The sequence below is a fragment of the Arachis hypogaea genome, chromosome 12, assembly GCF_003086295.3.
Source record: "Arachis hypogaea cultivar Tifrunner chromosome 12, arahy.Tifrunner.gnm2.J5K5, whole genome shotgun sequence".
Taxonomy (NCBI): Eukaryota; Viridiplantae; Streptophyta; class Magnoliopsida; order Fabales; family Fabaceae; genus Arachis; species Arachis hypogaea.
Window position 1 is genome coordinate 38,267,647 of NC_092047.1, and position 15,124 is coordinate 38,282,770.

The 15,124-nt window shown below is 39.2% G+C and overlaps 1 non-coding gene across 1 annotated transcript; it reads right to left on the minus strand.

Moving 5' to 3' along the window:
- Window positions 1–11,494: 11,494 nt before the first annotated feature.
- LOC112730937 (small nucleolar RNA R71) lies at window positions 11,495–11,602 on the minus strand. Its single transcript, XR_003166737.1, has one exon. It is a non-coding gene; the product is annotated as a small nucleolar RNA R71 (small nucleolar RNA).
- Window positions 11,603–15,124: the final 3,522 nt, after the last annotated feature.

A 15,124-nucleotide genomic window follows, 5' to 3' on the forward strand; every position in this document is an offset into this window, starting at 1 on the left:
TTTTTTTCGTCTATTATGCTTTATGTCTATTTATGTTTGCGTCTTATTACATGATCACTAGTGTTTAAGTGTCCATGTCTTAAAGCTATGAATGTCCTATGAATCCATCACCTTTCTTAAATGAAAAATGCTATTAATTACAAAAGAACAAGAAGTACATGATTTCGAATTCATCCTTGAAACTAGTTTAATTATTTTGATGTGGTGACAATACTTTTTGTTTTCTGAATGAATGCTTGAACAGTGCATATGTCTTTTGAATTTGCTGTTTATGAATGTTAAAATTGTTGGCTCTTGAAAGAATGATTAAAAAGGAGAAATGTTATTTGATGATCTGAAAAATCATAAAAATGATTCTTGAAGCAAGAAAAAGCAGTGAATAGAGAAAAGCTTGCGAAAAAAAAGGCAAAAAAAAAAGAAAGAAAAAGAAAAAAAGCAAGCAGAAAAAGCCAATAGCCCTTAAAACCAAAAGGCAAGGGTAAAAGGATCCAAGGCTTTGAGCATCAGTGGATAGGAGGGCCTAAAGGAATAAAATCCTGGTCAAAGCGGCTAAACCAAGTTGTCCCTAACCATGTGCTTGTGGCGTGAAGGTGTCAAGCCAAAAGCTTGAGACTGAGCGGTTAAAGTCAAGGTCCAAAGCAAAAAGAGTGTGCTTAAGAACCTTGGACACCTCTAATTGGGGACTCTAGCAAAGCTGAGTCACAATCTGAAAAGGTTCACCCAGTTATGTGTCTGTGGCATTTATGTATCCGGTGGTAATACTGGAAAACAAAGTGCTTAGGGCCACGGCCAAGACTCATAAAGTAGCTGTGTTCAAGAATCAACATATTGAACTAGGAGAATCAATAACACTATCTAAATTCTAAGTTCCTATAGATGCCAATCATTCTGAACTTCAATGGATTAAGTGAGATGCCAAAACTATTCAGAGGCAAAAAGCTACAAGTCCCGCTCATCTAATTGGAGCTAAGTTTCATTGATATTTTGGAATTTATAGTATATTCTCTTCTTTTTATCCTATTTGATTTTCAGTTGCTTGGGGACAAGCAACAATTTAAGTTTGGTGTTGTGATGAGCGGATAATTTATACGCTTTTTGGCATTATTTTTACATAGTTTTTAGTATGATTTAGTTAGTTTTTAATATATTTTTATTAGTTTTTAAATAAAAATCACATTTCTAGACTTTACTATGAGTTTGTGTGTTTTTCTGTGATTTCAGGTATTTTCTGGCTGAAATTGAGGGACCTGAGCAAAAATCTGATTCAGAGGCTGAAAAAGGACTGCAGATGCTGTTAGATTCTGACTTCCCTGCATTCAAAGTGGATTTTCTGGAGCTACAGAAACTCAATTGGTGCGCTCTAAATTGCGTTGGAAAGTAGACATCTAGGGCTTTCCAGCAATATATAATAGTCCATAATTTGCCCAAGTTTAGACGATGCAAACTGGCGTTTAACGCCAACTTTCTGCCCTATTCTGGCGTTAAACGCCAGAAACAAGTTGCAAAGCAGAGTTAAACGCCAGAAACAAGTTACAAACTGGTGTTTAACTCCAAGGAAGACCTCTACACGTGAAAGCTTCATTGTTCAGCCCAAGCACACACCAAGTGGGCCCGGAAGTAGATTTCTGCATCATTTACTCATTTCTGTAAACCTAGTAACTAGTTTAGTATAAATAGAACTTTTTACTATTATCGTCGGATGATCTCGGGAACACATTATGTAAATTTTACATTCTGAGACCTCCATGGGAGGCTGGTCACTCGGCCATGTCTACCCTATTTTCACTTATGTATTTTCAACGGTAGAGTTTCTACACACCATAGATTAAAGTGTGGAGCTCTGCTGTTCCTCATGAATTAATGCAAAGCACTATTGTTTTTCTATTCAACTCAAGTGAGTTTTATTTTAGTTTTATCATGCTTTAGTTAGTTTCTAGAGAGAGAGGCTCTCTCTTCTCTCTAGAATTAGGATTAGGTTAGATCTAGATTAGGAATTCTTAGAACTAGGTTAATTTCATGCTTTGATTTACTTTTCCTTTATCAATTCTTGTTCTTCTTCTTCTCCTCTCTCTAGTTTAGCATTTAATTCTTGTAATTTTCTACTTTTATGTTGATGCACTTTTGTTCTTTCATTTTCCTTTAATGCAATTTATGATTCATGTTCCTTTATTGTTCATTTGATTTGTTGTTGTTTAATTCCTTGCAATTGAGTAATGTAGATTTACTTTCCTTGCAATTTTACTATGCTTTCCTTTTATTCCTTCCAAGTGTTTGATAAAATGCTTGGTTGGATTTTAGAGTATAATTTTATGCTCTTGGCTTAGGAAGGTAACTTAGGAACTCTTGAGTTACTAATGTCCAAGTAATTGAATATTGGGAGCCATTAACGCTAGATCTCACTAATTGATTTGGTGGAGAACTAGGACTTATGGACTTGGATTGATATAGCTCATTTGACTTTCCTTTACTACTAGTTAGAGGATGACTTAATGGGATTGATCCTGGCTAATTCTCATGTTGTTGGTTTAGAAACTATACTTGCAACGAGACTTCATTAGTGAATTCTAAACCGTCAATTTTTCGTTCATCACTATCCTTTGAGGACCAAAATGTCCATCACTCTCAGAAGAGTGGCAGGCCTCTAAAATTGACTGGAATTCTGATTGAGGCATACACCTTCTAATTATCTGGTTAGCACCATACCTCCATAAATATGGGTCATCCCATATATAATATTTGGACTCTCCTTTCAGCTTGTCCTTTTGATGCTTAGTAAAATTGGGAGGGAGGGTACGACTAACTAGATAATTAGCTATAGGCACATACCAAGGAACTACTTCAGATATTGCATGCAAGCTATCAAATGGAGAAAGCATCATTGATAGGAGTGGATTCATTCTTAATGTGCTCTAGACGTCTCAAGTGGTCCGCCACTAAATTCTGGGAACCACTCCTATCTTTGATCTAAATCAAATTCTTGTAGCAACAATATCTAACGTATTAATCTTGGTTTGGACTCTTTTTTAGCTAATAAATATTTTAGAGCTGCATGGTCTGAGTATACTACCACCTTCGTACCAAGTAAGTAGGCTCGGAATTTATCCAGAGCAAAAACAATAGCCAAAAGCTCTTTTTCAGTGGTAGTATAATTAGACTGGGCAGCGTCTAAGGTCTTAGAAGCATAAGCAATTATAAAAGGGTCCTTACCTCCGCGCTGAGCCAACGCCGCTCCTACTGCATGGTTAGAGGTGTCACACATAATCTCAAAAGGCTGGCTCCATTCTGGTCCTCTCACAATCGGAGCTTGAGTCAAGGCAATCTTAAGCTTATCAAACGCTTCCATGCAGTCCTCACTCAGCTCAAACTCAACATCCTTCTACAGCAGTCTGGATAAAGGCAATGCTACCTTACTGAAGTCCTTGATAAATCTCCGGTAGAACCCTGCATGACCAAGGAACGAACGAACTTTCCTCACGGAGGAGGGGTAAGGTAAACTAGAAATGACATATACCTTTGCTGGATCTACAGAAATACCAGTATTAGAAACAACATGTCCTAGAATAATACCTTGTTTTACCATAAAATGGCATTTTTCAAAATTTAATACAAGGTTTGAACTAACACACCTGTCTAATACTCTAGCTAAACTATCCACGCAAAGGTTGAAAGTATCACCATACACACTAAAGTCATCCATGAAAACTTCCATACAGTTCTCAAGAAGATCTGAGAAAATACTCATCATGCACCTTTGAAATGTAGCCGGTGCATTACATAAGCCAAAAGGCTTCCTCTTATATGCAAACGTTCCAAAGGGGCATTGATGAGCGGATAAATTATACGCTTTTTGACATTGTTTTTAGTATGTTTTTAGTAGGATCTAGTTACTTTTATGGATGTTTTCATTAGTTTTTATGTTAAATTCACATTTCTGGACTTTACTATGAGTTTGTGTATTTTTCTGTGATTTCAGGTATTTTCTGGCTGAAATTGAGGGACTTGAGCAAAAATCAGATTCAGAGGTTGAAGAAGGACTGCTGATGCTGTTGGATTCTGACCTCCCTCCACTCAAAGTGGATTTTCTGGAGCTACAGAACTCGAAATGGCACGCTTCCAATTGCGTTGGAAAGTAGACATCCAGGGCTTTCCAGAAATATATAATAGTCTATACTTTGGCCAAGAATAGACGACGTAAACCGGCGTTCAACGCCAGCTTTCTACCCAAATCTGGCGTCCAGCGCCAGAAAAGGAGCCAAAACCAGAGTTGAACGCCCAAACTGGCACAAAAGCTGGCGTTCAACTCCAAGAAGGACCTCTACACGTGCAACACTCAGGCTCAGCCCAAACACACACCAAGTGGGCCAGAAGTGGGCCCATGGTTCTAGCGTTCAACGCCAGAAATGGCACACAAATGGGCGCTGAACGCCCAAAATGGCCACCAACCTGGCGCTGAACGCCCAGAGTTGGGTACAAAGGCATTTTTACGTGCCTAAAGGATTCAGGGATGTAAATCCTTGAACATCTCAGGATCTGTGGACCCCACAGGATCCACTCAGGATCTGTGGACCCCACAGGACCCCCACCTACCTCCACTCACTTCTTCTCACCACTCTCTTTCACACAACCCCATAAACACTCTTTCCCAAAAACCCTTCACCAATCACCTCAATCTCTCTTCCCCATCACCTCTTCACCACTCACATCCATCCACTCTTCCCCATAAACCTACCTCATAAACTCCACCTACCTTCAAAATTCAAAACCAATTTCCCACCCAAACCCACCCATATAGCCGAACCTTAACCCCCCCTCCCTTCCCTATATAAAGACCTCCATTCTTCATCAAATTCACACAACACACCCCTCTACACTCCTCTTGGCCGAAACCACATCTCCCTCTCCCGCTCTATATTTCTTCTTCTTCTTCTTCTATTCTTTTGTTTATTGCTCGAGGGCGAGCAATATTCTAAGTTTGGTGTGGTAAAAGCATAGCTTTTTTGTTTTTCCATTACCATTGATGGCATCTAAGACCGGAGAATCCTCTAGAAGAGGGAAAGGGAAGACAAAAGCTTCCACATCCGAGTCATGGGAGATGGAAAGGTTCATCTCCAAAGCCTATCAAGACCACTTCTATGATGTTGTGGCCAAGAAGAAGGTGATCCCTGAGGTCCCTTTTAAACTCAAAAGAAATGAGTATCCGGAGATCCAACATGAAATTCAAAGAAGAGGATGGGAAGTTCTAACAAATCCCATCCAACAAGTCGGCATCCTAATGGTTCAAGAGTTCTATGCCAATGCATGGATCACCAAGAACCATGATCAAAGTAAGAACCCGGATCCAAAGAACTATGTTACAATGGTTCGGGGAAAATACTTAGATTTTAGTCCGGAAAATGTGAGGTTGGCGTTCAACTTGCCATACATGGAAGAGAACGCACGCCCCTACACAAGGAGAGTCAACTTTGATCAAAGGTTGAACCAAGTCCTTATGGACATATGTGTAGAAGGAGCTCAATGGAAGATTGACTCCAAAGGCAAGCCGGTTCAACTAAGAAGATTGGACCTCAAGCCTGTAGCTAGAGGATGGTTGGAATTCATTCAATGCTCAATCATTCCCACTAGCAACCGGTCTGAAGTTACTATAGACCGGGCCATCATGATCCATAGCATCATGATTGGAGAAGAGGTGGAAGTTCATGAGATTATACCTCAAGAACTCTACAAGGTGGCTGACAAGTCCTCCACTATGGCAAGGTTAGCCTTCCCTCACCTCATTTGCCATCTATGTTACTCAGCTGGAGCTTTCATAGAAGGAGACATTCCTATTAAGGAAGAGAAGCCCATCACTAAGAAAAAGATGGAGCAATCAAGAGAGCTCACTCATGGAGCTCAAGAGGCGCAAGAAGCTCATCACCATGAGATCCCGGAGATGCCTCAAATGCACTTTCCTCCACAAAACTATTGGGAGCAAATCAACACCTCCCTAGGAGAATTGAGTTCCAATATGGGATAACTAAGGGTGGAACATCAAGAGCACTCCATCATGCTTCATAAAATAAGAGAAGATCAAAAAGCAATGAGGGAGGAGCAACAAAGACAAGGAAGAGACATAGAAGAGCTCAAGGACATCATTGGTTCCTCAAGAAGGAAATGCCACCATCACTAAGGTGGATTCATTCCTTTTTCTTCTTTCTTCTGTTTTTCGTTTTCTATGTTATGTGCTTATCTATGTTTGTGTCTTCATTACATGATCATTAGTAGTAGTAACTATGTCTTAAAGTTATGAATGTCCTATGAATCCATCACCTCTCTTAAATGAAAAATGTTTTAATTCAAAAGAACAAGAAGTACATAAGTTTCGAATTTATCCTTGAACTTAGTTTAATTATATTGATGTGGTGACAATGCTTCTTGTTTTCTGAATGTATGCGTGAACAGTGCATATGTCTTTTGAAGTTGTTGTTTAAGAATGTTAAATATGTTGGCTCTTGAAAGAATGATGACTAGGAGACATGTTATTTGATAATCTGAAAAATCATAAAAATGATTCTTGAAGCAAGAAAAAGCAGCAAAGAACAAAGCTTGCAGAAAAAAAAAAAAAGAAAGGGGCGAAAAAAAAATAGAAAAAAAATAGAAAGAAAAAGCAAGCAGAAAAAGCCAATAACCCTTAAAACCAAAAGGCAAGGGCAAATAAAAAGGATCCCAAGGCTTTGAGCATCAGTGGATAGGAGGGCCTAAAGGAATAAAATCCTGGTCTAAGCGGCTAAACCAAGCTGTCCCTAACCATGTGCTTGTGGCGTGTAGTTGTCAAGTGAAAACTTGAGACTGAGCGGTTAAAGTCAAGGTCCAAAGCAAAAAAAAAAAGAGTGTGCTTAAGAACCCTGGACACCTCTAATTGGGGATTTTAGCAAAGCTGAGTCACAATCTGAAAAGGTTCACCCAATTATGTGTCTGTGGCTTTTATGTATCCGGTGGTAATACTGGAAAACAAAGTGCTTAGGGCCACGGCCAAGACTCATAAAGAAGCTGTGTTCAAGAATCATCATACTGAACTAGGAGAGTCAATAACACTATTCGAAATCTGAAGTTCCTATAGATGCCAATCATTCTGAACCTCAATGGATAAAGTAAGATGCCAAAACTATTCAAGAGGCAAAAAGCTATAAGTCCCGCTCATATGATTGAAGCTCTGTTTCATTGATAGTTTGGAATTTATAGTATATTCTCTTCTTTTTATCCTATTTGATTTTCAGTTGCTTGGGGACAAGCAACAATTTAAGTTTGGTGTTGTGATGAGCGGATAAATTATACGCTTTTTGACATTGTTTTTAGTATGTTTTTAGTAGGATCTAGTTACTTTTAGGGATGTTTTCATTAGTTTTTATGTTAAATTCACATTTTTGGACTTTACTATGAGTTTGTGTGTTTTTTTGTGATTTCAGGTATTTTCTGGCTGAAATTGAGGGACTTGAGCAAAAATCAGATTCAGAGGTTGAAGAAGGACTGCTGATGCTGTTGGATTCTGACCTCCCTGCACTCAAAGTGGATTTTCTGGAGCTACAGAACTCGAAAAGGCACGCTTCCAATTGCGTTGGAAAGTAGATATCCAGGGCTTTCCAGAAATAAATAATAGTCCATACTTTGGCCAAGAATAGACGATGTAAACTGGCGTTCAACGCCAGCTTTCTACCCAAATCTGGCGTCCAGCGCCAGAAAAGGAGCCAAAACCAGAGTTGAACGCCCAAACTGGCACAAAAGCTGGCGTTCAACTCCAAGAAGGACCTCTACACGTGCAACACTCAGGCTCAGCCCAAACACACACCAAGTGGGCCCAGGAAGTGGATTTATGCATCAATTACTTACTCATGTAAACCCTAGTAGCTAGTTTATTATAAATAGGACCTTTTACTATTGTATTAGGCATCTTTTGATCATCTTAGGATCTTAGGATCATCTTTGAACGCATTTTTCTTAGACTTTGGGGGCTGGCCATCTCGGCCATGCCTGGACCTTTCACTTATGTATTTTCAACGGTAGAGTTTCTACACTCCATAGATTAAGGTGTGGAGCTCTGCTGTTCCTCAAAGATTAATGCAAAGTACTACTATTTTCTATTCAATTCATCTTATTTCGCTTCTAAGATATCCATCCGCACCCAAGAACGTGATGAAGGTGATGATTATGTGTGACGCTCATCACCATTCTCCCCTATGAACACGTGCCTGACAAACACTTCCGTTCTACATGAAATAAGCTAGAATGAATATCTCTTAGATCTCCTAACCAGAATCTTCGTGGCGTAAGCTAGAATGATGGCGGCATTCAAGAGAATCCGGAAAGTCTAAACCTTGTCTGTGGTATTCCGAGTAGGATTCAATAATTGAATGACTGTGACGAGCTTCAAACTCGCGATTGTTGGGCGTTAGTGACAGACGCAAAAGGAGGGTGAATACTATTCCAGCATGATCGAGAACCGACAGATGATTAGCCGTGCTGTGACAGAACATGTGAGCATATTTTTCACTGAGAGGAGAGGGATGTAGCCACTGACAACGGTGATGCCCTTGCATAAAGCCAGCCATGGAAAGGAGTAAGACTGATTGGATGAAGATAGCAGGAAAGCAGAGGTTCAGAGGAACGAAAAGCATCTCCATTCGCTTATCTGAAATTCCTACCAATGATTTACATAAGTACCTCTATCCCTATTCTATTATTTATTATTCAAAAACACCATTATCAATTTATATCTGCGTAACTGAGATTTGCAAGGTGACCATAGCTTGCTTCATGCCAACAAGCTCCGTGGGATTCGACCCTTACTCACGTAAGGTATTACTTGGACGACCCAGTGCACTTGCTGGTTAGTTGTATCGAAGTTGTGAACCATGGTATTGGCACCATGTTCTTGGCGCCATTGCCAGGGAAAGAAAGAGCCATGAATTTTACATAATTAAAGTGTAATCACGATTACGCGTACCAAGTTGCTCACGTTGCCAGGGATTGTTCGAGCTTGGACATCACAATTTCGTGCACCATGTTTTTGGCGCCGTTGCCGGGGACTTAATTGTTCCTGTTTGGCGCCAAGAATCGTCTGAGATCCCAATCCCGGCAACAACACCAAGTTTTTGGCGCCGTTGCCGGGGATTGTTCGAGTTTGGACAACTGACGGTTCATCCTGTTGCTCAGATTAGGTAATTTTCTTTTTCTTTTGCTTTCAAAAATTTTTCAAAAATATTTCAAAATTTTCTCACCTGTTTTCGAAAAAAAATGTTTTCAAAAAAATATATTTTTATTCAAAATTTTTAAGAATGAATTCTAGTGTTTCATGAAGCATGTAAAGCCTGGCTGGCTGTAAAGCCATGTCTAAATTTATTTGGACTGAGGCTTGCAATTTGTTATCAAGAGCAATATACTCTGGTGTTAAATGCTGAAGCTTGGCTGGCCATTGGCCATGTCTAGTGTTTTGGACTGGAGCTTTCTTTGAAAGCTTGGCTGGCTAGTGAGCCATGTCTAATTCCTGGACTGAAGCTTTAGACTAAGAATGCAAGATTCCTGGAATTCATATTAAAAATTTTGGAATCCTTATTTTTCTTTTTCAATTAATTTTTCGAAAAATCCAAAAAATTTTAGAAAATCATAAAAAAATCAAAAATATTTTTCTGTTTCTTGTTTGAGTCTTGAGTCACATTATAAGTTTGGTGTCACTTGCATATGCATCTTGCATTTTTCGAAAATATCATGCATTCATAGTGTTCTTCATGATCTTCAAGTTGTTCTTGGTAAGTCTTCTTGTTTGATCTTGAGGATTTTTTGTTTTGTGTCTTTTCTTGTTTTTCATATGCATTCTTGAATTCTTAGTGTCTAAGCATTAAAGAATTCTAAGTTTGGTGTCTTGCATGTTTTCTTTGCATTAAAAATTTTTCAAAAATGTGTTCTTGATGTTCATCATGATCTTCATAGTGTTCTTGGTGTTCATCTTGACATTCATAGCATCCTTGCATGCATTCATTGTTTTGATCTAAAAATTTCATGCATTGCATAATTTTCATGTTTTTCAAAAATCAAAAAAAATATATCTTTCCCTTTTTCTCTCATCAAATTCGAAAATTTGGATTGAATTTTTCAAAAATTTTTAAAATCAAGTTGTTTCTCATGAGTCAAATCAAATTTTCAATTTGAAAATCTTATCTTTTTCAAAATCTTTTTCAAAAATCAAATCTTTTTCAAAATTCTTAGTTATTTTCGAAAATTCCAAAAATATTTTTCAAAAATATTTTTCTTATTTTTTATACCAAAATTTCGAAAATAACAATAACAATTAATGTTTTGATTCAAAAATTTCAAGTTTGTTACTTGCTTGTTAAGAAAGATTCAAACTTTAAAGTTCTAGAATCATATCTTATGATTTCTTGTGAATCAAGTCATTAATTGTGATTTTAAAAATCAAATCTTTTTCAAAACTAATTTCTATCATATCTTTTCAAAAATATCTTTTCAAAATATCCTTTCTAACTTCCTAACTTCTTATCTTTTCAAAATTTGTTTCAACTAACTAACTAACTTTTTGTTTGTTTCTTATCTTTTTCAAAACTACCTAACTAACTCTCTCTCTCTATTTTCGAAAATATCTTCCCCCTTTTTCAAAATTTCTTTTTAATTAACTATTATTTTAAATTTTAAATCTTAATTTTCGAAAAACCACTAACAATTTTCAAAAACCAATTTTCAAAAATCACTAACTCCTTTTCAAAAATAATTTTCGAAAATTCCCTCCTTCTCTCTCATCTTATTCTATTTATTTATTCATCTACTAACATCTCTTCCTCACATCATCACCAAATTCGAACCCACTCCTCTATATGTGTTCGAATTTCTTCTTCTTTTCTTCTACTAACAATAAGGAACCTCTTTACTGTGACATAGAGGATTCCTCTTCTTTTCTTTTTCTCTCCTCTTTCTTATGAGCAGGGACAGAGAAAAAGGCATTCTTGTTGAAGCTGATCCAGAACCTGAAAGGACTCTGAAGAGAAAATTAAGAGAAGCTAAATTACAACAACCCAGAGACAACTTGATTGAAAATTTCGAACAAGTAAAGGAGATGGCAGCCGAACCCAACAACAATGCAAGGAGAATGCTTGGTGACTTTACTGCACCTAATTCCAATTTACATGGAAGAAGCATCTCCATTCCTGCCATTGGAGCAAACAACTTTGAGCTGAAACCTCAATTAGTTTCTCTAATGCAGTAGAACTGCAAGTTTCATGGACTTCCATCTGAAGATCCTTTTCAGTTCTAAACTGAATTCTTGCAGATATGTGATACTGTAAAGACTAATGGAGTAGATCCTGAAGTCTACAGGCTCATGCTTTTCCCTTTTGCTGTGAGAGACAGAGCTAGATTATGGTTGGATTCTCAACCCAAAGACAGCCTGAACTCTTGGGATAAGCTGGTCACGGCTTTCTTAGCCAAGTACTTTCCTCCTCAAAAGCTGAGCAAGCTTAGAGCTGATGTTCAAACCTTCAGACAGAAAGAAGGTGAATCCCTCTATGAAGCTTGGGAAAGATACAAACAGTTGACCAAAAAGTGTCCTTCTGACATGCTTTCAGAATAGACCATCTTGGATATATTCTATGATGGTTTATCTGAGCTATCAAAGATGTCACTGGACACTTCTGCAGGTGGATCCATTCACCTAAAGAAAACGCCTGCAGAAGCTCAAGAACTCATTGACATGGTTGCTAATAACCAGTTTATGTACACTTCTGAAAGGAATCCTGTGAGTAATGGAACGCCTATGAAGAAGGGAGTTCTTGAAGTTGATACTCTGAATGCCATATTGGCTCAGAATAAAATATTGACTCAGCAAGTCAATATGATCTCTCAGAGTCTGCATGGAATGCAAGCTGCATCCAACAGCACTCAACAGGCATCTTCTGAAGAAGAAGCTTATGATCCTGAGAACCCTGCAATAGCAGAGATAAATTACTTAGGTGAACCTTATGGAAACACCTATAACTCAACATGGAGAAATCATCCAAATTTCTCATGGAAGGATCAAAAGCCTCAACAAGGCTTTAATAATGGTGGAAGAAACAGGTTTAGCAATAGCAAGCCTTTTCCATCATCAACTCAGCAACAGACAAAGACCTCTGAAGAAAATACTTCTAATTTAGCAAACTTAGTCTCTGATCTGTCCAAGGCCACTGTAAGTTTCATGAATGAAACAAGGTCTTCCATTAGAAATTTGGAAGCACAAGTGGGCCAGCTGAGTAAGAGGATCACTGAAATCCCTCCTAGTACTCTCCCAAGCAATACAGAAGAGAATCCAAAAGGAGGGTGCAAGGCCATTGACATAAGCACCATGGCCGAACCTGTGAGGAGAGGAGAGGACGTGAATCCCAAGGAGGAAGACCTCCTGGGACGTCCAGTGATCAATAAGGAGCTTCCCTCTGAGGAACCAAAGGACTCTGAGGCTCATCTAGAGACCATAGAGATTCCATTGAACCTCCTTATGCCCTTCATGAGCTCTGATGAGTATTCCTCTTCTGAAGAGAATGAGGATGTCACTGAAGAGCAAACTGCCAAGTTTCTTGGTGCAATCATGAAGCTGAATGCCAAATTATTTAGCATTGATACTTGGGAAGTTAAACCTCCCTTGCTCATCAATGAACTAAGTGATCTGGATCAACTGACATTGCCTTAGAAGAGACAGGATCCTGGAAAGTTCATAATACCCTGTACCATAGGCACCATGATCTTTAAGGCTCTGTCTGACCTTGGTTCAGGAATAAACCTCATGCCCCTCTCTGTAATAGAGAAACTGGGAATCTATGGGGTGCAAGCTGCTAAAATCTCAATAGAGATGGCAGACAGCTCAAGAAAACAGGCTTATGGACAAGTAGAAGATGTATTAGTAAAGGTTGAGGGCCTTTACATACCTACTGATTTCATAGTCCTGGATACTGGAAAGGAAGAGGATGAATCCATCATCCTAGGAAGACCTTTCCTGGCCACAGCAAGAGCTGTGATTGATGTTGACAGAGGTGAAATAATCCTTCAATGGAATGAGGACTCCCTTGTGTTTAAAACTCAAGGATCTCCCTCTGCAACCATGGAGAGGAAGCATGAAAAGCTTCTCTCAAAGCAGAGTCAACCAGAGCCCCTACAGTCAAACTCTAAGTTTGGTGTTGGGAGACCACAACCAAACTCTAAGTTTGGTGTTGAACTCCTATATCCAAACTCTAAGTTTGGTGTTGGAGAGTCTCAACAAAGCTCTGCACAGCTGTGAGGCTCCATGAGAGCCCACTGTCAAGCTATTGACATTAAAGAAGCGCTTGTTGGGAGGCAACCCAATGTTTATCTAATTCTTATTGTTTTTCATATTTTCTTAGGTTCATGATCATGTGGAGTCACAAAATAAATATAAAAATTGAAAACGGAATCAAAAACAGCAGAAGAAAAATCACACCCTGGAGGAGCATCTGTCTGGCGTTCAGCGCCAGAACAGAGCATGGTTCTGGCGCTAAACGCCCAAAATGGGCAGCTTCTGGGCGCTGAACGCCAGAACAGGCATGGTTCTGGCGTTCAACGCCAGAAATGGCACACAAATGGGCGCTGAACGCCCAAAATGGCCACCAACCTGGCGCTGAACGCCCAGAGTTGGGTACAAAGGCATTTTTACGTTCCTAAAGGGTGCAGGGATGTAAATCCTTGAACATCTCAGGATCTGTGGACCCCACAGGATCCACTCAGGATCTGTGGACTGATGAGTGGATAATTTATACGCTTTTTGGCATTGTTTTTAGTATGTTTTTAGTAGGATCTAGTTACTTTTACGGATGTTTTCATTAGTTTTTATGTTAAATTCACATTTCTGGACTTTACTATGAGTTTGTGTGTTTTTCTGTAATTTCAAGTATTTTCTGGCTGAAATTGAGGGACTTGAGCAAAAATCAGATTCAGAGGTTGAAGAAGGACTGCTGATGCTGTTGGATTCTGACCTCCCTGCACTCAAAGTGGCTTTTCTGGAGCTACAGAACTCAAAATGGCGCGCTTCTAATTTCGTTGGAAAGTAGACATCCAGGGCTTTCCAGAAATATATAATAGTCCATACTTTGGCCAAGAATTGACGACGTAAACTGGCGTTCAACGCCAGCCTTCTGCCCAAATCTGGCGTCCAGCGCCAGAAAAGGATCCAAAACCAGAGTTGAACGCCCAAACTGGCACAGAAACTGGCATTCAACTCCACAAATGGCCTCTGCACATGCAACACTCAGGCTCAGCCCAAACACACACCAAGTGGGCCCCGGAAGTGGATTTATGCATCAATTACTTACTCATGTAAACCCTAGTAGCTAGTTTATTATAAATAGGACCTTTTACTATTGTATTAGGCATCTTTTGATCATCTTAGGATCTTAGGATCATCTTTGAACGCATTGTTCTTAGATCAAGGGGGCTGGCCATCTCGGCCATGCCTGGACCTTTCACTTATGTATTTTTACGGTAGAGTTTCTACACTCCATAGATTAAGGTGTGGAGCTCTGCTGTTCCTCAAAGATTAATGCAAAGTACTACTGTTTTCTATTCAATTCTTCTTATTTCGCTTCTAAGATATCCATTCGCACCCAAGAACATGATGAAGGTGATGATTATGTGTGACGCTCATCATTCTTCTCCCTTATGAACGCGTGCCTGACAAACACTTCCGTTCTACATGAAATAAGCTAGAATGAATATCTCTTAGATCTCCTAACCAGAATCTTCGTGGCTAAGCTAGAATGATGGCGGCATTCAAGAGAATCCGGAAGGTCTAAACCTTGTCTGTGGTATTCCGAGTAGGATTCAATGATTGAATGACTGTGATGAGCTTCAAACTCGCGAGTGCTGGGCGTTAGTGACAGACGCAAAAGGAGGGTGAATCCTATTCCAGCATGATCGAGAACCGACAGATGAATAGTCGTGCCGTGATAGGGTGCGTGAGCATATTATTCACTGAGAGGAGGGGATGTAGCCACTGACAACGGTGATGCCCTTGCATACAGCCAGCCATGGAAAGGAGTAAGACTGATTGGATAAAGATAGCAGGAAAGCAGAGGTTCAGAGGAACGAAAAGCATCTCCAT